Source organism: Schistocerca piceifrons, chromosome 3, assembly GCF_021461385.2.
Source record: "Schistocerca piceifrons isolate TAMUIC-IGC-003096 chromosome 3, iqSchPice1.1, whole genome shotgun sequence".
NCBI lineage: Eukaryota > Metazoa > Arthropoda > Insecta > Orthoptera > Acrididae > Schistocerca > Schistocerca piceifrons.
The window spans coordinates 431,632,591-431,655,402 of NC_060140.1; positions in this window are offsets into that span (position 1 = coordinate 431,632,591).

Below are 22,812 nucleotides of genomic sequence, written 5' to 3' on the forward strand. Positions count from 1 at the left end.
CTTATTGGTCTCGATGGTCCAACGGTTAAATAAAATATAAGTTGGGTAACAGGGAAACAATAGATTCCTACTTCACGTAATTAGTTATGAGCAACAGCATAGCTCACGAGATATTCACTTATAAACACACACTACGTCTTCACTGCAGAATCCACGGAAATCTCACAAGTGCACAAGTCGGCACTGCGAAATGTTTCTATCTCCCGCGACCATGCGCAAACTGCTCAACACTCTCCGTCTTTCATGCGACTGTCCCTCGCGCATCCCTGTCCAGTACCCTTTCGGGTCCTGTGCGACCCGATGCTCCTCCCCCACTTCCATACAGTCTCTCTATTGACTTCAGTAGTCGCCTACCATAGTAACGAGCGCTGTGATTGGCTAAAGAGCTCCTGCCATGTCTCCAAGCCAACACACAGTCACAAACATATAGAAACACATACAAAATACTTTATTTACATTTAAATACCTTGAAATTAAATAAATATCCTTACGGCTGTACCATAAATACGCTCTAACACACATTATTAAATACATATACAAATTAAACACATATCAAAGGAATAGAAGCAAAAGTAGACCAGTAGTATAACGTCTCTGTGCTTTCTAAAACACAGTAAATATTTGACCAATTTCTTCCTGAATAGTATATATCGGATATAAACGAAGACATAGACGAGTAAATACATATTTATATGCATGCTGCTACCGTTTTTGCGTGTAACTGTGGAGTCCTTACGGCCTGGCGCAGTCAATGGTAATCGGCCACTTTGACTTCCAATAACTCATGTACTATTCAAGTTACAGGCCTGTAATCTGTACCAGTTTAGGTTTACGCTAATAGCTTTCTAAAAACACGTCGATTGACAAAATCGGATGAACCGCTTAGATTTTGGAAATTCGTTGCTGGGTGTTATTTGTATAATTTACAGATACTAAACTTTAAACTAATAAAGATATTGAAAATCTGATTACACCATCAGAACTGCCGTTCAAATAATGGTAATGTAGGGAAGAACAGGGCAATGGGGCAACGATTAAATATTTTTAATAAATTCGTGTTTTGAAGAAAATATTTTTTCATTGCAAGTATTATTAACTGGTCTTTATTGCAATGTTCGTAATTATATATCATTTTATCGTAATGTTACCGGAATTTTTAGTTAATTTTAGAATTTAATGCAAAACCGTCATCTTGCCCAGTACTGGGACAAGATGACTTTGACCACGGGGCAAGATGACACTTAATAAAACTGCAATACATTTTTAGTGTTATAAATGTTAATACTTTGTTGTACATACTTTAACAAAAGTCACATACAAATTTCTCTCCTTCACACTTGTAGCAGTCTTCCTGCCACCATCTAAAGCACTTGCAGCACTGTATCCAATCTTCTGATGGAGGGTCTTCATATATCTCATCACATCTAGGACACTGAACTAAACTTTGTTGGGAAGCATTGGTTGATTTTATCGAAACTCTGTTTTTTTTTTTTTTTACATCAGAAGAGTAAAACGCTAGTTTCTTAGTAAAACTTCTATTTCTTGCATCCCGAGCCTGTCGTCTTTGTTGCTTTAGAAGTTCTTGTTCCATCATCTGCACTTCTTTGTGCTCTAAACTGTCTTTCACAGGCGTGCTTGTTAAAACATTTGCACATTATTTGTGAGTTCTACGTTTCCTCGTGTTTGGTTTTTTTTTCTTTGGCACTGCTTTTAAATAAAAAATACTTCTGCATAATTTTGGTTTATCCGGATGGGCACTACTTGAAGGTCATGCTTCTTGATTCAGCTTTTTTGAGGACTGGACATTAGATTCATCACTCTGAACTGCAGTATTTTCACGTTCAATAGGACTGTCTGAAGCAAGAGCAAGGTCTGTGACGTCTGCTGCAGCAAAATCGTCCTCATCAAACACAAGAGGATCATAAGGCTCGATTCCACATTTTCTGAATCCCTTAATGGCATTTCTAACGGTGGCTGCTTTGAAATAGGTAGTGCTCAGTAGCCCACCAACATTTTTTGTCAGTAATATGCCCTGGATGAGTGACCATAAAGTAATCACAAGCTTGGCAATAATAGCTCTTTAAAGGTCCAAAACATGAAACTCCGGTGGTTGTAGGTGATGGATAGTGTGAGGTGGATATCCAACCATAATTATATGACGTTTCCTGCAAAATTTGAGAGCCTCCAGCGTTATGTGAGATTTTTGGTTGTCAACCAGCAACAAAACTGGTGATTCAGAAGTCGGCTTAATATTAGAATTAAAATGCTTCAAAAACATCACAAATGTATCTCCATTGCTCCATCCATTGTCACTACAGTGTCCAATTTTTCCTGGTGGTGCTCTTTCCACAAGCTCAGGTCGCATCCGTTTTCTTGCCAAAATCAAAAATGGTGGCAGGTAATATGGTAACATTCCTTCCTCTCTCCGCTGACACAATTTTAGAAACTCTCTTAGTTCCTGTGGGTGAAATGACGTTTGGTAACTTATTAGCAACAGTGGAGAGTCCATATTCATCTGCATTGTAAATGACAGAAGCAGTAATTTTATATTTCCCTTGCACTTCTTTCAATATTGAAAAGAACTTATCAACACTTGGTTTGTTAAAACCCATTCCTCTAGCAACAGATGTTGCCTCTGGTTTCCGTACACTGAATTTAAATTTTTTCATGAAATTTGATAACCAGTCATCACCTGCCATACTGGTAACAGGGTTGAATGTATGGGATATATCACACTGCTCTGCATAATCAAAGACAAACCTTCTACATTGCTGCTTCGTTATTCCAAAACACATTTTATCCATCGTTGTCAGATAGTCCTTTAGATCTTTTAGTTGAACCTCATTAAAAACTTCTCGATATCGTCCACCATGAATAGGTCGTTCCTATGAAAATTAAAAATAAATAAGCGACCTGACCCCCGGACTAAATATTATGTTATGTTGTGGTAGGGTACTTATTATAGGATCTAGGTCCTATATAGGACAAATATAACGCACACACACACACACACACACACACACACACACACTCACACACACACACACACACACACTCACTCACACACACACACATACACTCCACACGCACACGAAGTTATACGAATATTTTTGCGTATGAAACAAACATTCAGTTCTTACATCATCTCTTTCCTTCAAATTACGATGTAGTGTTGCTTCAGGCTTATTGTAAACGTTTTCTGCATCCAAGTAGATCTTCCTTTCTTTCTTGACATCTCTTATTGCAGCAGCTGGAGGACCTTTTTTTTATAAGTTCTCACCGTGTTTGGATCATAATGTGTCATAAATTAGTAAAGTAGCCCACTTTCAGGATGTTAAGAGATACTTTGTGAGTCATGAAAGTCAAGACTGTTACACAAAACACAAAAAAGGCAGCCAAAAACTGAAACAAGCACAGCAAAAATCATATGGGGCAAGATGGTGAGGTATAAATACACAGCCTTTGTGAACAGCACATTGTTTAAGTTACTCGTGTACGGCAAAGTATAAAACAATGTCTTACCTGTTATTCTGCGAAGTCTTAATTCAGAGATGTAGAAAGTTTCAGCATGTCACAGAAAATTCTCTATCAGAGTATAGCAAGGAACGATACGGCACGAGCGACGTCAGTGCACTGTATTTTACTTCCTAGTCGTGTGGAGCGCTAGTAGTATGGGAATTTAAACTAAATCATTTTTCATCTTGCCCCGCTCGTCTACTTGCCCCGGTCTCCCCTGTATGTTCCATTTTAAGGTATCACGATTCCTCTGGCTATTATTAATTTCTACATGAACTGTGAAATGTCTGCCATTATGGTTTGACAAAGTCCGCCATCTTTGGGACTCGCAACATATAAATCTCCTTCATCGACACAAAGCACAGTCCACGACACAGCGTCAACATGGAATTTCCAGCCACACCGTTGGCCTGGACCACACGCTCGGGCTACCCCTCTTGCTCCAGCTAATGTTCGGCACCACGCGGTTTCTGACAAGCCCCTGCTTGCCGAGCGGCCCGTGAGGCCACTCCAACTCTGAACCTAGCTTATTTTCAGGGCGCCACAACTCGCCTGTTACCTCACACTTGTCTTCCTGTCCCTGCTCCTTGTCAGTGTTTTCCACGTATTCCTTTCCTCTCTGATTCTGTGCAGAGCCTCCTCATTCCTTACTTTATCACTCCACCTAATTTTCAACATTCGTCGGTAGTACCACATCTCAAATGCTTCGATTCTCTCCTGTTCCGGTGTTATCAAGGTCCGTGCTTCACAACCAAAAAATGCTATGCTCCAAGCGTACATTCTCAGTAACTTCTTCCTCAATTTAAGCGCTATGTTCGATAACAGTAGACTGCTCTTGGCCAGGAATGCCCTTTTTGCCAGTGTTAGTCTCCTTCTGATGTCCTCCTTGCTCGTGCATCATTGGTTATTTTGTTGCCTAGGTAGTAGAATTCCTTAACTTCATCTACTTCGTGACATCCAATCCTGAAGTAAGGTTTCTCGTTGTTCTCATTTCTGGTAATTTTCATTACTTTCGTCTTTCTTCGATTTACTCTGAATCCGTATTGTGTACTCATTAGACTGTTCATTCCATTCATCAGATCAAGTAGTTCTTCCTTTTCACTCACGACAGGATTGTCATCAGCGAATAAATGATTGATGTTCTTTCATTTTGAATTTTAATTCCACTTCTGAAACTTTCTTTTATTTTCATCATTGCTTCTTCGATGTACAGATTGAACAGTAGGGGCGAAAGACTACACTCTTGTCTTACAACCTTTTTAATTCGAGCCCTTCGTTCTTGGTCGTCTACTCTTGCAAGCAACTTGGATGCATGAGCTGTTAAGCTGATTGAGCGATAATTCTCGCACTCGTCAGCTCTTGAAGTCTTCGGAATTGTGTGTGTAATATTTTTCCGAAAGTCGGATGGTATGTATCAAAACTCATACATTCTACACACCAACGTGAATAGTCGCCTTGTTGCCACTTCCCTCAATGATTTTAGAAATTCTGATGGAATGTTATCTATTCCTTCTGCCTTTCTGACCTTAAGTCCTCCAAAGCCCTCTTAATGCTGATTCTAATACTGGATGCGATATGTTGTGGATTGGCAAGAGAGCCAACCCACTATAAGAGGAAGCCGAAAGACACGCGTTTTAGCTCACGCAGGCTGGCGTATGGTCTGGAAAAGGTCAAGGAAATGAGACTAGCAAAAAAGGACGTAGCTGTGGAATACTTAACTTTAATCCATAAATGGTGAACATCGCTCTTGACGGTACATGTTTTACAGCATCAATAGTAACTAGTAATGGCGCCTTGCTAGGTCGTAGCAAATGACGTAGCTGAAGGCTATGCTAACTATCGTCTCGGCAAATGAGAGCGTATTTTGTCAGTGAACCATCGCTATCAAAGTCGGCTGTACAACTGGGGCGAGTGCTAGGAAGTCTCTCTAGACCTGCCGTGTGGCGGCGCTCGGTCTGCAATCACTGATAGTGGTGACACGCGGGTCCGACGTATACTAACGGACCGCGGCCGATTTAAAGGCTACCACCTAGCAAGTGTGGTGTCTGGCGGTGACACCTCACCATATATCTTCTAAATCGACTCCTGTTTCTCGTTCTATCACATCAGACAAATCTTCCTCCTCATAGAGGCCTTCAGTATACTCTATCGACAAATCCATTCTCTCCTCTACATTGAACAGTGGAGTCGCCGTTGCAGTGTTAATGTTACCATCCTTGCTTTTATGTCAGCGAAGGTTGTTTTCACTTCCTTGGAAGCTGTGTCAGTATTTTCGATAATTGTTTTTTTTTTCAATTTCTTCATATTTTTCATGGAGCCATTTCACCTTAGCAGTTAACGCTTCCCAGTACCCTCCCCTTTTTTCACGTTTTAGATGTGTGTGTGTGTGTGTGTGTGTGTGTGTCTGCAAGACATAAATCTGAGTGATCTAAATTGAATGAAGAAGATTTGCAAATGGAAAATAAAAACGGCTGCTGAAATTTTATCGATTGCAACGGTTGCAGAAAATTTTTCAATGTTTTATACCTCATTCGAAATGATACTTTAGTAAAACACCATGAGCCTTGTGCGGCTCGCGTTGATGCCGTTCATAGCTTGGCATCTTGTAACAGTGATAGTGGCGTATCGTTTTCTTTGTGTGTTCACTGGCGCCACTACGTTTGCTCGCCTTGTCTCTCCGTGAGTGGCAGCAGTAGCGCTTATCGATAGCACGTAATGTGGTACCATCTTTGAGCGGCCGCTAGTATTTCCGGGTCGTCGTGAGTCGAGGAAGGGAGTTGGGACGGAGCGGCAGTGAGGTCTGGACAGCCAGTACTCGCCCGACCGCCGGCGACACACATGCACTGTCCGACGGAAGAATGTGGTCGCGAGAGTGCACGACCACGTCAAGAACCGGACTCAGCGAGTTTTAGTTGAGTGGACCTCGATTAAAGAGTAGTGCAACTTTCACCTGTGTGTGCTTGTCCGCCGTTGAAGTGACCTCATGGCAATAAGTTGTCAGTCGACGATTTATACTGGGCTCTTTCCCGTGCCTGACTTGAGTGGGGACGACCGTTGGTTGGTCGTTCGGTCGGTCGTCGCAGCGGACGACGTGCATTTGGTCTTCCGACCGCTTCTACCTTTTCTGTGTCTGTGCCGACTTATAATTCGTCCGTGCTCTTTCACAGTGACTGGTTTTAGTATTGTGAGTTGTTGGTGGAATTGTTTTCCGGGATCAGTGTGTATCTTGTGGTTTTGAATGAGCAGTTATTTTAATGCTGTCTGCATACTGGTTTTGGTATGGAGTGGCGATCGGACATCAGGTCGGTTGGGGTGCAGCAGTGAGCAGGTCCGTGCAGCGCGGGGGCAAGCCGGGGCTGCTGGCGGCGTGCTGCCGCTGCCGGGTAGAGGAGGGGTAGCTGCGAGCGCGACCACTTCGTTGCACACCGAACCCTGGACGTTTAAGTTGAGTGAAGTTGAAAGTACCATTGATGAGATTGTTCTAAATTAATTATTCAGCAAACCTACATCTGACTGCGTCTGTGAACTTGTTTCTTGCACTCCTCCATTTTGCCAGAAATGCAACATGTATTTGACTCAGCAATAAAATTTAAGACAATAATGCCGCTTGTGCAATGGCATTAAGATGGTACTGGAAAATTAACTTTTGACCCTGATGTTTACTTGGTTCTTTCATCGGTGGTAACTTTACTCTACTACTCATTTTCATATTCAATCTAAGCAAAGGATACAATGTTGATCTCAATATACAGGGTTAGTCACCTAACATTACCGCTGGATATGTTTCGTAAACCACATCAAATACTGACGAATCGATTCCACAGACCGAACGTGAGGAGAGGGGCTAGTGTAATTGGTTAATACAAACCATAAAAAAAATGCACGGAAGTGCCAGCCGCGGTGGTCTCGCGGTTCTAGGCGCTCAGTCCGGAACCGCGTGACTGCTGCGGTTGCAGGTTCGAATCCTGCTTCGGACATGGATGTGTGTGATGTCCCTAGGTTTAAGTAGTTCTAAGTTCTAGGGGGACTGATGACCACAGATGTTGAGTCCCATAGTGCTCAGAGCCATTTGAACCATTTGCACGGAAGTATGTTTTTCAACACAAACCTAGGTTTTTTTTAAATGGAACCCCGTTAGATTTGTTAGCACATCTGAACATATAAACAAATACGTAATCAGTGGCGTTTGTTGCATTGTAAAATGTTAATTACATCCGGAGATATTGTAACCTAAAGTTGACGCTTGAGTACCACTCCTCCGCTGTTCGATCGGGTGTATCGGAGAGCACCGAATTACGTAGGGATCCAATGGGAACGGTGATAGACCTTAGGTACAGAAGAGACTGGAACAGCACATTACGTACACATGCTAATACCTTTTTATTGGTCGTTTTCACTGACGCATATGTACATTACCACGAGGGGTGAGGTACACGTACACACGTGGTATCCGTTTTCAATTACAGAGTGGAATAGAGTGTGTCCCGACATGTCAGGCCAAAAGATGTTCAATGTGGTGGCCATCATTTGCTGCGCACAATTGCAATCTCTGGCGTAATGAATGTCGTACACGCCGCAGTACATCTGGTGTAATGTCGCCGCAGGCTGCCACATACGTTGTTTCATATCCTCTGGGGTTGTAGGCAAATCACGGTACACATTCTCCTTTAACGTACCCCACAGAAAGAAGTCCAGAGGTGTAAGATCAGGAGAACAGGCTGGCCAATTTATGCGTCCTTCACGTCCTATGAAACGCCCGTCGAACATCCTCACAAGGGTCAGCCTAGTGTTAATTCCGGAATTGTGCAGGTGCACCATCATGCTGATACCACATACGTCGACGCGTTTCCAGTGGGACATTTTCGAGCAACGTTGGCAGATCATTCTGTAGAAACGCGATGTATGTTGCAGCTGTTTGGGCCCCTGCAATGAAGTGAGGACCAATGAGGTGGTTGCCAATGATCCCGCACCATACATTTACAGTCCACGGTCGCTGTCGCTCTACCCGTCTGAGCCACCGAGGATTGTCCACGGACCAGTAATGCATGTTCCGTAGATTCACTGCCCCGTGGTTTGTGAAACCCGCTTCATCGGCAAACAGGTAGAACTGCAACGCATTCTCTGTTAATGCCCATTGACAGAATTGCACTCGATGATTAAAGTCATCACCATGTAATTGCTGATGTAGCGACACATGAAACGGGTGAAAGCGGTGACGATGCAGTATGCGCAAGACATTACTTTGACTCAGTCCACCGGCTCTCGCAATGTCCCGTGTACTAATGTGTGGGTTCATGGCAACAGCAGCTAACACACCAACTGCATCCGCTTCTCGTGTGACAGGCCTGTTACGGACCCGTTTGCGTGCTACGACCATACCTGTTGCATACAATTGGCGGTAGATGTTTTGCAATGTGCGGCACGTTGGATGCTCTCTGTCCGGGTACCGTTCTGCATACACCCTGCAGACTTCAGCTGCATTTCGTCGACACTCGCCATAGATGAGTATCATCTCCGCCTTTTCAGAGTTCGAACACACCATAGTCACAGTACCCACAACACTACACTATCGCAGACGTCTGGTAACACGGTGTACTACAGTTGGTCTGCGTGCGGAGACGAATGCAGAATAACAATAGCAGCAAGCGCTACATGCGGACACTGCGACAGCTAGACCAAACCACAACAGTGCACTACAGCCACACTCGTAAACACGGTCGTCATCGTAAACATGTCCCTGCAGATGCTGCTCGCCGACCGTGGCCCGTCTTTGTTACAACACGCAACTGAACGTCGGAGGTTTCAAGCGTCAACTTTAGGTTACAATATCTCCGGATCTAATTAACATTTTACAATGCAACAAACGGCACTGATTACGTATTTTTTTATATGTTCAGGTGTGCTGACAAAACTAACGCGGTTCCATTTAAAAAAACGTAGGTTTGTGTTAAAAAACATACTTCCGTGCATTTTTGTATGGTTTGTATTAAACAATTACACTAACCCCTCTCCTCACGTTCGGTCTGTGGAATCGGTTCCTCAGTATTTGATGTGATTTACGAAATACATCCAGCGGTAACGTTAGGTGACTCACTATATATATATATATATATATATATATATATATATATATATATATATATATATATATATTGTTAAAATTTTAAGTCTTACACAAAACCTACATTTCCAATATTTTTGTAGCACGAAACTATCTTACAAAAAAGTTTACCAAACGCTTACCGTGTCAAATCTTGGACATACAAATCCTAACTCTGAATATTATCTAACAAAACCAGTTTGAAATCATTATATATCTTCTCTCATTTACGTGTAAAGGTTTGGTCTGGGGCAGCGAGCGCGACCTACTTTACAGCTGTCACCACACGTCTGCTTCCTCTGGGCACCTACCTGCGACTTCTCGGTTTTTACTGCGCACGCCCGGCTCTGTTAACCATCAAAGAACCTCCTACTAAAAGATATACTCGTTCCACGTTGCGGTAACAAGTACCGACTTTATTTTCTGGAGCTACCCTGATCAGACCTTAGCACATATCTTTCAAAGTGCAACCAGTTGTATTTTCTGCCTCGTGGCCGCTAACGCCCCAGTTACCTGCCCTGGAGGTTAGCATGCTTTTCCGGCAGTGTACCTTTCCTCGTCGTGTCGTTGCTGTCCGACGCGGCGTGTAGTTCGACAGCCTCTTGTATTGTAGTGTGCATATTTTTTGGGGGGTCTACCTTGGTTGTAGTGTTCCTTCGGCCTTGGGTGTTTTCTTATGGCGTAGTGCTGTCTGTCTCTTCACCCTTGCCTAAAAATATTCCATCGTTGTACCGGTGATCGGGCTTTAGGCGGATTGGTTAATTGGTCGGTCGGCGCTTAAGCTGCCCCTAGTTTGAGTTGCCATTCTGTTAGGTAAGTACAAATGTTAGCTGCCTGTCTCACCTTACCTTGTGTGTGAGTTACCTTCGCAGGCCAACCGTTGGAAAACTTGCTGAGAACAGCTTGCCGCGATTCCTTAGATTGTGATGTTTGTTTTAAGGATATTTGTAATTTTCTAATTATTGTTGGTGTGGCCTTCAGCCGAGCAATAATTTCACTTCTTTCGTGATAAGGCCTTCAGCCGTGTTACAGTAAGTTTTTTTTTTTAAAGCAAACTTGTGTTAAAAGCAAGGTATTTATTCTAAAAGTGCTATTTGGAATTGTTTTCCTGACTTCTAATTCACACATTCAGCCGTTTGTTGTTTGAGGTTACTGTTGGTGGCCTTCGGCCCCAAAATTGTGGAATTTTTCCTGTGATGAGGCATTTATCCGTCATGGAGTCAATTGTGTTTTTTAAGAGATTGTTTTAAAATTGTAATTTCTTTAAATAAAATTTACGTATTTGTTGTGCAACCGAGAGTAACTGATTACGGTCCCATCCACAATCGTAACCTTAGCCTGCCCCATCCTGAGTTCCCAGCTCTCACACCCGAATTTACAATGTGTTTGAAAGAGGCGATCTGAGGACCATGCGCTTCCAATCAATCTCGTTTAGAAACACTGTGTATGAAAATGTGAAATAACTATATATATATATAGTTCCTTAAGATTACATAATAGAGATATTAATAAGATGTAATAATAGTCTCAATTTCAGACACTGATCCAGCTATGCCTAATGTTGGGTGCAAAAATCTCTTCAGATTTAGTTGAAATCTTGACGAAATAGCCGTAGAAAAATATCTTTGCTATAAAAAAGACAAGCTGAAGTTGATTTTGTATTGGGAAAACCATTTAAATCCGTTCCTCAACCGCAGCGAAGATTGGATTAGCTATTCAACAATTCCGAAAATAGACAGACAAAGACGAAGATATAATGCCAAATTTTTATGAAAGCAGAAGGTGAAGACAAAGAAGAAGAAAATAATTACAAAGAGGAAGGCGACGATAATGACGAGTACAGTGAGGAAGGAGGAAGAGAAGAAGCAAAAGAAGAAGAAAAAGAAGATGAAGAAGGAGATGAAGAGGGAGGAAGAGGGGGAGGAGGAGGATTATGATACTGTTCACGATTTGAAGACAGTACCCAAAATCGCCAGCAGATACCGACCTGCATGACGTGGTAGAGCGACTAGTTTTCTTGTGAAATGGTAATGAAATAATAGCTGTTGAATAGGAACGTAAAAGATGCATCGATATTTGCTTGAAGTTGTGGGAAATAAAATGAAAGCCTGGTGTGTTGCATATGAGAACGTAAATTTTACCAAATACGGAGTACAATTATGACGGAAACACGTAACTGCTTTTTGCAAGCTTATAGTGCTATTGTTAACTTTGCTAATTCTCGGTGCACTTTCTGCTGTAGCTTAGATTAGCTATAATGCTCATCCACATGTTTTGTGTCCTATTTTTATGTGTTTACGTAAGATCATTGGTACAACAATCGAAAGAAAATTTATTTAACTGGTGTCAATAAGCAAGATGCGTGAATTTTAATAAGTGATACAGGCAATTCAGATGTGGAATTATTACATTTGAAGGCCCACTGCTGTTAGAAAATGTGCAAATTTTATGTACATGGAAAAATAGTAAAATTTTAATTTTTCTCATTGTTCGGATTTCCGTGGAGATCTGTAATTGTAAATTGTACTTGATATTACGATGAGCAACCTGCATGTGTGTGTGTGTGTGTGAGAGAGAGACAGAGAGAGAGAGAGAGAGAGAGAGAGAGAGAGAGGTCATTCTGTTGATCGAAACGAGTTGTTGACGCATTTTTGGAGCCATCTTAGAACATTGTAACATTCCATAAGCATAAAAGATGTAGAAATAAATTAACCCTTAGTCTGACACACCCCAAAGAAGGACAGGGTTATTTACGTGTGGGGACTACACTAGTAGTCCAATTTTAAAAAAATAAATAAATTTAAATTTTTGACTTAGTGTTTTTCACTTTACTTTTTTATATAATATTAAATATTTTCATTAGATCAAAATAAAAGTGCCAAACGAAATTTAAAATACATTTTAATAGTATAGGTGAATAAATACTAAGTCATTAAAATTACTTTGTTGAACAAAATAATTCAAATAATCAAATAACACGGAATTTTATAGTTATTGTTTGAAATCACCTAGTTATAATGAGTTTAAGGAAAAATCAAGTAAGCATGCAAAAGAAATTAAACCTCACAGGAATTGCTTTAACAAAAAGAAATGTCACATCATGAAACAAAAAAATTAAAAAATCAATCAAATTAAAAGCTTATGTACAAAAAATTTTAATGAATGAACTTTCGTTCTGTGTACGTATCTATAATCAATCGAAATATGGACATTTTTGTTGAGATGATTCTTAAAAATAAATTTCCTACGTTTCAAGCACTTTTTGAAGAAGATTTAATTCTTTCTCTGGGGCAAATTTCACATCTTCTCACGGCACTGGAGGCCTTAGTTTGTGAAGGAGGTATTTCAAGTTCGAAAAGTTTAAAAAGTTTCTATGCACCAAGTCCAACGTTTCGAGGAAGTGCGGGAGCACGTGCCCTTCTTTTGATTTGAGGATTGACCAGCGCCCAGCCTACCGTGTACGAAAAATAGTTCCTTAGTTTTTTCTTTGATTTACATATACACATTACGTTAATAGCAGAAATATTTAATAAGGCATCGGCCAGTGGTACGTTGCTACAAGCTAATTCCATAATACCATCAGTCAATCAATCAGTCAACCGAACTTCTGTGTCATTTGATCAAGCAAATCGACATCACTTTAGTTCTGTTATAAAAAGCGACTATTACCAGTTTCGTTTCTGCTCTTGATCTTCGTCAATGGCAACGTCATGAATGCATATTTGGGAGTAGTAGGAGAGTCTTATTTCGTTTTGGACAGTGTGGCACTAGTATGTCTCACTTGAAAACCGAATATAGAGCTCTTATGTTCATGACTGCATGATGAGAATTATTTTGGTATTTCGGCTTTATTTTTCTGTGGAGGGCTGACATGTGTAAATTTCTTTGCACTTTATAACTTCATAAAGGAATCATTAGAGAACCCATTATCCCCAGCCACATTCCTTTTGGCTTCCCCAAACGAAGAATGACGTCTTTTGCTGAATTGCTCAACCAATAAGGCCCAGCTGGCTTAATTCTAACAGGGATTTCTAAATTGAATATGTAGTCAGTTTTAACATCTACTCGTGGAAACATTTTAATACCATATTTAGCTGGCTTACTGGCGACATACTGTTTGAAAGAGCAGTGCCCCTTGAAAATTAATAGCTGCTGCCAGTCGTCAGATATTCACCGGCAATAAAATTATTTCAGAAAGTGGATAAAAGTATTTGAAAAATATTTCTAATTGGAGCCAACTTGTCTGTCTCTTTCCTTCCCATTCTGGTCTGAACATTTCGACATCATTGGAGGCATCGACATTTTTTTCCACTCATTGTACGATAACACGAATCCATTCCTAATCCTTTGGAATTGTCTTAAATCTGGTGCAAATGTTTCCCTGAACTTTGGAGGGTTCCACTAACAAATAAAATTCGTACAAAAGCTCTAATTTCCATTTGGTCTGTATCTATTCAGTCACGTCTCCCTCATCAAAGCTAAGTGACAATATCATCACTTAAAGTCATTTTAGACACTAAATTTCGTTTTTCGCTTTCCTAACATTCATTTTGGAACCTGGAAAAAATGATTCAAATGGCTTTGAGCACTATGGGACTTAACGTCTGAGGTCATCAGTCCCCTAGAACTCAGAACTACTTAAACCTAACTAACCTAAGGACATCACACACATCCATGCCCGAGGCAGGATTCGAACCTGCGAACGTAACGGTCGCGCGGTTCCAGATTGTAGCGGCTACAACCGCTCGGCTACTCCGGCCGGCACCTGGAAAAATTTTTATAGTTTTACGAGCACATGTTCTCTCATTAAAAATAGGAAGATCTTTTCTTCACTTTGTTTTTATCAAAATAATATCCATCTCAGTCCCTATTATCTTTCTTATCGCTAGCTTTAAGACTTGAATTTTCCTGGCGTTCATTTGCATCGATTTACTTGTTCTGATTCGTCTTGTGACTCATTTTAGTTATTGGTGTAATTGTGATCATCATCGGCGTCACATTGGTTCAGCCGCCGCAGAATGAAATTCGGGTGATTAGCATGTTCAACCCGTTTTTTTTTTTGTTTTTTTTTTACAAGTCTCAAGGATAATATGAAATGTTTTAAATCTAGTCAACAGTTGCTACTTATTTTCCTTTTTTAAATTTTCTGACTAACCTGCCCGATTAATAGATCTAATACTCCACGCTCCGATCCATATAACACCAGTTTTGATAACGACATCCTCCTGGGTATTCCTCGCTCAGAGATCCGAATTGGTACTATTTTACCTACGGAATATTTCACCCAAGAGGATTCCACCATCATTTAACAATGCTATGGCTATCTGTATGGTTGAAGCACGCAAGCCATCCCACCAAAATCAAGGTCTATGGTTCATGGTTCATGAAGGAAAGATTTAGGAATATACTATATCCTAAAATAAGAAATAAAAAAACAAGAGAAAATTGACGCATCACGTAGACCGTATGGATGGAGAAAGACACCCAATAAAGGCTCTCAACTGTAAATGCACTGAAGGAAGAAATATAGGAAGGGCATTCCACAGATGGAGTACCATTACAGACACTTTGCCTAATACATTGAGTAGAGGAGAAGAAGACGATAAAATACTTTCAAGAGCATATTAATTGCATGTGGGGTAACAATTCAGTATAGAATTTTCCTAACGTGCACTCACGTCTTGAAGGATCAAAGTACCAGTAGTTGTACTTAAACTATCACATTTCCCTCGAACCTAGCGTTGTCAGTTCACTGTGGATCGTGCGATTCTTTTGACTGACAATTGTGTTTCTTACTGAAAACCGACCTCATAAGGTTCAGAAACATGAATCTCTGCAGGCTTTGATAATTTCGATACTTAGCAATAATTATATGAAAATTATATAAAAAAGCCTGCATCAAATATTCACCAACACGCCATTACGTTTCATTCGACGTATTGTTAAAATATCGTAGTTTTGTTCCTCTGGTACTCTGCAACTAAGAGTGTTCTGTTCCGTTGCCGACTCCGAGTCTGAATTAATATCACAGTCGATAATCCCATGACCTTACTCTCAGTAAAATGTTATTTTAGTAGCGACATTTAAGACAATATCATTCTCACTGCAATCGTAATTCATTTACCGAATTTCGTTCCCTTTCATTAGCAATGTAAGGTCGTTATGGCTGCAGACTCTCTTCATACCATGGTGCGTAAACGATGTCCAATTAATAACAGAGGGAAACAAACGAACCAAATCCCTGGAAAAGCGGACGTTACACATTCTGAATAATTCTGATGTGGGGTCCTCTTCACGTTTGCGCTGCAAACATGTTTCACCGATTTGTATTCGTTGACGCTTGCAAACTAACGGACAAAGTTTACGATATTCCGGAAAGCTTAACAACGTCACAGCAGTTCGCTCTGCTCTGTATATCATGAACGGCAAGCACCAACATTCTAATGAATCTGTGGCTGTATTTCCCAGTATACTTATCGAACATCTATCTTGATCCGAATCTTAATTTTCTGTGTGTTTTTGTGAACAGATATTTATTGTTTTTTTTTTTTTTTGGTTACGTGGACACTCTAAATGAGCTTATATACAGTATACGAAATATCAGACAAATTTACTTTTTTTTGATGTGAAGTATCACTTAGGCCATCATTCAGAAATTCGACAGCTGAGTTCACTTTTTGTTTCAGAACTTGTTTGAATAACGTAATATTCCAAACAATAATAGCAGTTTACATTTGGTTACATATTGTCGCCAGTGTTTCGCAAGTAAACCCGTTCATTAACATTTTATGTGCTGAATTCAAGCGGACTGTAATATGTAGAGGTTTCAGAAATGTTCGAAATGTTCTCTGCTAATGTCTTATCTCCTTTCTTTAAAGATATTCGTGTGTATGTCTATGTCTGGGTGCAAGTGAGGAGGGGCGGGGAATTTTTTCCCTTGATGCTTTGATTTTTACGTTCTCAGGTGAATATCGAAACTGTTTCTCCAAAAACATCGATACTAACTTCTCTCCTGTTCTTTCATTTACGATTGTGCTATGCTTCTAATAACCTCAATGTCCGCTTGTTATTACTCTACATTTTTTTTCCTCTTTGGGTACTTTCAGTTTCTATCATCTGGTATCTCAACTACAACTGCTACTACTAGTTAACAGCATAGGAAGTGATTTCGTTCAACAACTGAGTATTTTCATTTTCTCAGCTCTTACGGAAGACTTATGGAAGTTGGTTGTGAAGATGCCTTTTCTAGGCGAAAGCACAATCGACAGTGTTGCCTGGTTTGTGTTCTTGATTCGATAAGTACACGACCTTCTTCATAGCAGTATAGCAGTGTGGTTTCCTCCTCTTTGCACGAGCGAAGAAGGCTCACCCCACAGCGTTTCAATGATGGTTTCCTATAAAACTAGTACTAGGAAAGTTACTCACTTCATCCAAAACGGTGTTTGTTATTCAAGAAAGTACTTAATAACCTGCCGTTACCAAATAAACCTTTAGTAACGACAGTAACACAGTTTCAAAGGGGACTGAAGGCTTTAGCAATTACCAACTCCTTCTGCTAACTGACGACTATCTTGTCAAGAATTGGTCCTAAACTACAAATATAACTATGTAAGGTGATTCATGGTGCTAAAGCGGAAAGAAAATATTGGCATATAAGGGAAGCAGTCTCCTCGCCAATCGGTTTTTCTTGTTAATCCGCCCTATGATAAAGTGTAACCCAGTGAGTGTACAGCTCGTGTACGTTATTGCATTTAAACGTGATGTGCAGGTAAAACGTAACCGTGGTATAACAATCACAGTCACATATGTTTCGAAAAAAATAGGTACACTAGCCTCGAGGGACACATAACAGCTTCGTACAATGCGTTTTTAACGCTTGTCTATTAAGCACAAGTCTACAAGCAGCAGTGTTCCGAACACAAAGTTCAGCATCCATGTTGACCAGTAACTCGTACATCACATGGCTCTGTACATAAAAATAAGCAGCATCTGATCTCGACTGGCGTGACCACCCAATTGGTCTGTTTCTGCCTACATAATGCTCTTCAAATTTGATAGAAAGATGTGAACGAGTTGACAAACTAAACTCTGCAAGGGCTCCATTGTGATTTTACCCCGTACGCTGAGAGTGTCTGCTAACTTTCCAGCAGAACGAATAGTGCATCGTCTATTCACTCTCAATAACATCTACATCCGCATCCGACCGAAAACGGAACGCCACCGCACAGACGGGTGCATTGGACCGAAGACGAAACACCAGCGCTCGAGCTGACACTCCGCATCGAAGAATAAACGCCTAAGAACGTTTGTAGTGAAAGCGAACCGCAGGTAGAATACCTGGAATCAACAGAAAACGGAACGCCAGCGTGCAGACAGGCGCTCTGGACTGAAGAGGAACGTGTAACGTCGCTGCTAGCCGGAACGGGCAGCAGACTGAACGTCGGCAACTGACCATGGAGAGAGCAAGACCATAGGTATACGCGGATCGGTTCCACTCGCCGAGCACTTACAGTTAGCACCTAATGCACGTAATGAAGATAACAAGTATTTTGTTGGTAGACTACAGGTTACCAATGAATCACAGCCCAGCCAACCATTTGCATTAATTGTAACTCCCGCTCCCATTATGTGTGATCGTGCGTATGTGTGTGTGTGTGTGTGTGTGTGTGCGTGTGTGTGTGTGTGTGTGTGTGTGTGTGAAATGGCTGATTCTCGTTATGACTCAGTAAATACCGTAGTCAAAGGTACTACACTCTTACATTTCCTGAAGTGCACAACTTCGGATTTCTTTACTTTGCACCATGCTGATATTATTTCAGAGATAACTGAATGTAGCTGCATATTTTCCTGGACACAAATTCCTGCAGACAGCTATTATGTTGATAGGAAAAAGAGGAAGAAGTTAAGAGTACACCTGTAACAGAGCTTTCTATATAGGGCGTTCGGAGATTCCCGTTACAAACTTCTAGGTCTTGTAGGGGGGAATGAGTACATAATATTTTGAATAGGAACCCATGTTCGGAAACGTACTGTTTCCCTGTTATACCCGTTTGAAAACATGTTTGCAAGGTAGGTATGCAACACGATAGTCATGGTGAAGGGTCCTTACGTCGGATCGGTTGATGTCATTTGACGTCTGTTCTACCTCTTTGACAGGATTCGCCCTTCATTCACGTGCTTGTGTGTGTTAGAGTGACACGGTTACAAAACACCCCAATATGATCCTTCTGTACGGCGAAGCTCAAGGTAATGGAAGAGCTGCTCGTCGCCTTTATCAGGATTGTTATGTATAACGTTCGACTTCATCGCATACCCTTGTTGCCGCAGTTCAAATCAAATGGGACTTAACATCTGAGATCATCAGTCCCCTAGACTTAGAACTATTTAAACCTAATTAACCTAAAGACATCACACACATTCATGCCCGAGGCAGGATTCCAACCTGCGACCGTAGCAGCCGCGTGGTTCCGGACTGAAGCGGCTAGAACCGCTCGGCCACAACGACCGGCGTCGCCGCAGTTACGCAACGGTTTAGAGAAAGGGGTACATTCACCGTCAGCAGGCGTGACTGTTGTTTCAAGGTTCAAAAATGGTTCACATGACTCTGAGCACTATGGGACTCAACTGCTGAGGTCATAAGTCCCCTAGAACTCAGAACTACTTAAACCTAACTAACCTAAGGACATCACACACATCCATACCCGAGGCAGGATTCGAACCTGCGACCGTAGCGGTCGCGCTGTTCCAGACTGTAGCGCCTAGAACCACTTGTACACTCCGGCCGGCTGATTCAAGGAGACGCTGCACACCGAATCTGCAGGAGACCGTACTGCAGCACGTTTATTTTTGTTTCTTTGGTTATTAACGAATGAAATTGTAAAACAAGTGATGCAGTGTGTCACGGCTAATAAATCACTTGTAAAAGTGGGCGCGTTACCAAAATGTTTTCAAATTGCTATAGCACGGAAAGGGTATGTTTCCGGACATGGGTCTCAACTCATTATTATCTACTCAGTCCGCTCTACAAGTCCTAGAAGTTTATAATGGGAATTTCCGAATACCATGTAGAAATGAGGCGAGAATCTCATAAAATCCAGAGATTCTGGAAGAATGTTAAAAACTGAGCGGGCAGATGAAGAACGAAATACTCAAGTTCTTAAAAAAATAACCGAGGATAAATGTCTAAGGTAGAAGGTTATCTGACGGCCAGGTTAGTCAGTCCTCATCCAAGACACCCAGTAATTGTTAACGTGGTTGCATAAAGGAAGAATGGCGACATTGAAACAACTACATCAGCTACAAAAAGCTTTTGACCATAAGTAATTATAATTAATGTCTATTATGAACCGTTATTGTCCCATTATAATGTCATAGAGCACCCGACATAAAAGATGACTCTTGCAAAATATTTTCACATAGGGCGCTTCTAACACTGTTTTCTACCGTAGGGCACCAATGCACCAAAAATATTTCGCCACAGTGGAAGAATAAAAATCGAAAGCTGATGATGTATCTTGCAAATCATGTGAACAACCGTCCAATGATGAAGTTGCCAGTTCGAAACCGGTAACGGCGCTATTTACCTAAATAAATACCAGTATTAATAGTGGCTGGTTGCTGTCTTCTTCTTTGTAAGAATTAACCTACATTTAAAGATGACTCTCCATGTAGCACAGCGTGCTTCGATCTGTCTGTCAGGATATTTTCGATTCACTCGAAAACCTGATTAAATATAGGAACGTATTTTCTTTAGATATACTTGTAGAGCCGAATCAGAAAAATGGTTCAAATGGCTCTGAGCACTATGGGACTTAACTTCTGTGGTCATCAGTCCCCTAGAACTTAGAACTACTTAAACCTAACTAACCTAAGGACATCACAAACATCCATCCCCTAGGCAGGATTCGAACCTGCGACCGTAGCGGTCTTGCGGTTCCAGACTGCAGCGCCTTTAACCGCATGGCCACTTCGGCCGGCCGCCGAATCAGAAGCTTTCGAAAGTCATGAATACTTAAACAGCTTAATCAGCCACCGTCGTGGCTATCGTGTGTGAAGAGCGTATGACCGGTGTTTTCGGAACCCATGCTGATTTCCAGGTAGAAGGTTACTTTGTACCGTATAGTCATAATACTTGAACTCAGAATATGTTCTAGGATTCTGCTGGAAATGGATGCGATTCATAAAGAATTGCCGTACGACGTCCCACTCGCACTGAGGATCAGTGCTTCGTCAAAGTTTTAGTATAGCAAGCACATTAGACATCGAATCTAACGTAAAAAAAAAAATATATTGACATGTTGTTGTTGTGGTCTTCAGTCCAGAGACTGGTTTGATGCAGCTCTGCATGCTACTCTATCTTGTGCAAGCTTCTTCATCTCCCAGTACCTACTGCAACCTACAGCCTTCCGAATCTGCTTAGTGTATACATCTCTTGGTCTCCCTCTACGATTTTTACCCTCCACGCTGCCCTCCAATACTAAATTGGTGATCCCTTGATGCCTCAGAGTATGCCCTACCAACCGATCCCATCTTCTAGTCAAGTTGTGATACAAATTTCTCTTCTCCCCAATTCTATACATACCTCTTCATTATTTATGTGATCTACCTATCTAATCTTCAACATTCTTCTGTAGCACCACATTTCGAAAGCTTCTATTCTCTTCTTGTCTAAACTATTTATCGTCCTCGTTTCACTTCCATACATGGCTACACTCCATCCAAGTACTTTCAGAAACGACTTCCTGGCACTTAAATCTATACTCGATGTTAACAAATTTCTCTTCTTCAGAAACGATTTCCTTGCCATTGCCAGTCTACATTTTATATCCTCTCTACTTCGACCATCATTAGTTATTTTGCTCCCCAAATAGCAAAACTCATTTACTACTTTAAGAGTCTCATTTCCTAATCTAATTGACATAAGAAGCAAATTTTAGTACTTGTCGTTGTAGTAGGCAACTAATGGTGTAATATTAGTTGCGAGAATTTACGATGTCGTCTCTCAAACACAAATCGGTATCTTATGGCCAATTAAGTTTCTGGCACACTGTAAACACAGAGCTGATGCAGACAAAATGGTACAGGTTTATTCATAAGTGCCCCCGATGATTTCCTCCGATAATTTTAGAAGACGACTGCAAGAAAATAACAAGCCATACAAAAAAAAAGACACACGTTAGTGGACACAGCATCAGTCCAAGCTTTTAACTCATATTACAGGTACTCGGTATGGGCTCCATTTGTTACGTGGCAAACGTCAATACATGCGTACAGTTCATTGAAATAACTGCGTGAATTGCCTGGGAAGGCACATCAGCAGGCCGGGTTGGAAATCTGTTCACTGAGTCGCCTTTTTGCAGGAGTAGACTAATTTTATGGGACAACGTGCAGTGAATGATTTGCCTATGTGTTCTAAGAACGCCTGCACCCGAGTGCAACGAGATGCATATTATGAATCCAAACTGCTTTGTCCACAGGTATGTGTCACTGTCACGCGTTCATATTCTGAAACCCGATTCAAGAATAACCCTGTACTATAACAGGCAATCACACAGTTTCCGTTCGAAGGCCACATTAACCCATTGCCTATGTCGTCGCTTATATACCCGCATCGGAGCCGCGCTGGATTGTACATAAGCTGCAGCAAAGGCCTCAAATGGAAACGTTTCGATCGCCCCTTATTTGTTTTGTGTATTAATTTTCATCAGTTAATTTGTTCTCAGTTAGTTGCACTTAGAGTGACACCCGGTTGAAAGCAGTTATACACAACACAAAGCATCCGGAAGACATTAATAAAGCGTACAGGCGCTCCTCGTACTACCGGACGGACACTCTTCTCCACAAGAAACAAAGGTAACCAGCATTATCAGTTTGGGTCTGGTAATGACTTACCATAACCGCAGTACTCTGACACAGTTTGAACAAAATTCATAGTCGTATGTTTGCAGTATGACTAATACGCTATTAACGGATGTCAGAATTCAGATTTTCCTTCAGTTGAATACAAGTAGGTTCATTTGCATCACAGGTATGTGTACCAATTGTACTGGTCTCTGTATAGAGGATTAGTTTTTATTAGGTTGCTCTCCTTCACGACCGTGACTAGGCTGCCTTAAACCTAAGAGGATGCATAACCTTAAACCCCCGTTTCTTCACCGTAGGGAATTTTCCTGATTACTTCGAGTTCCTGAATTTTC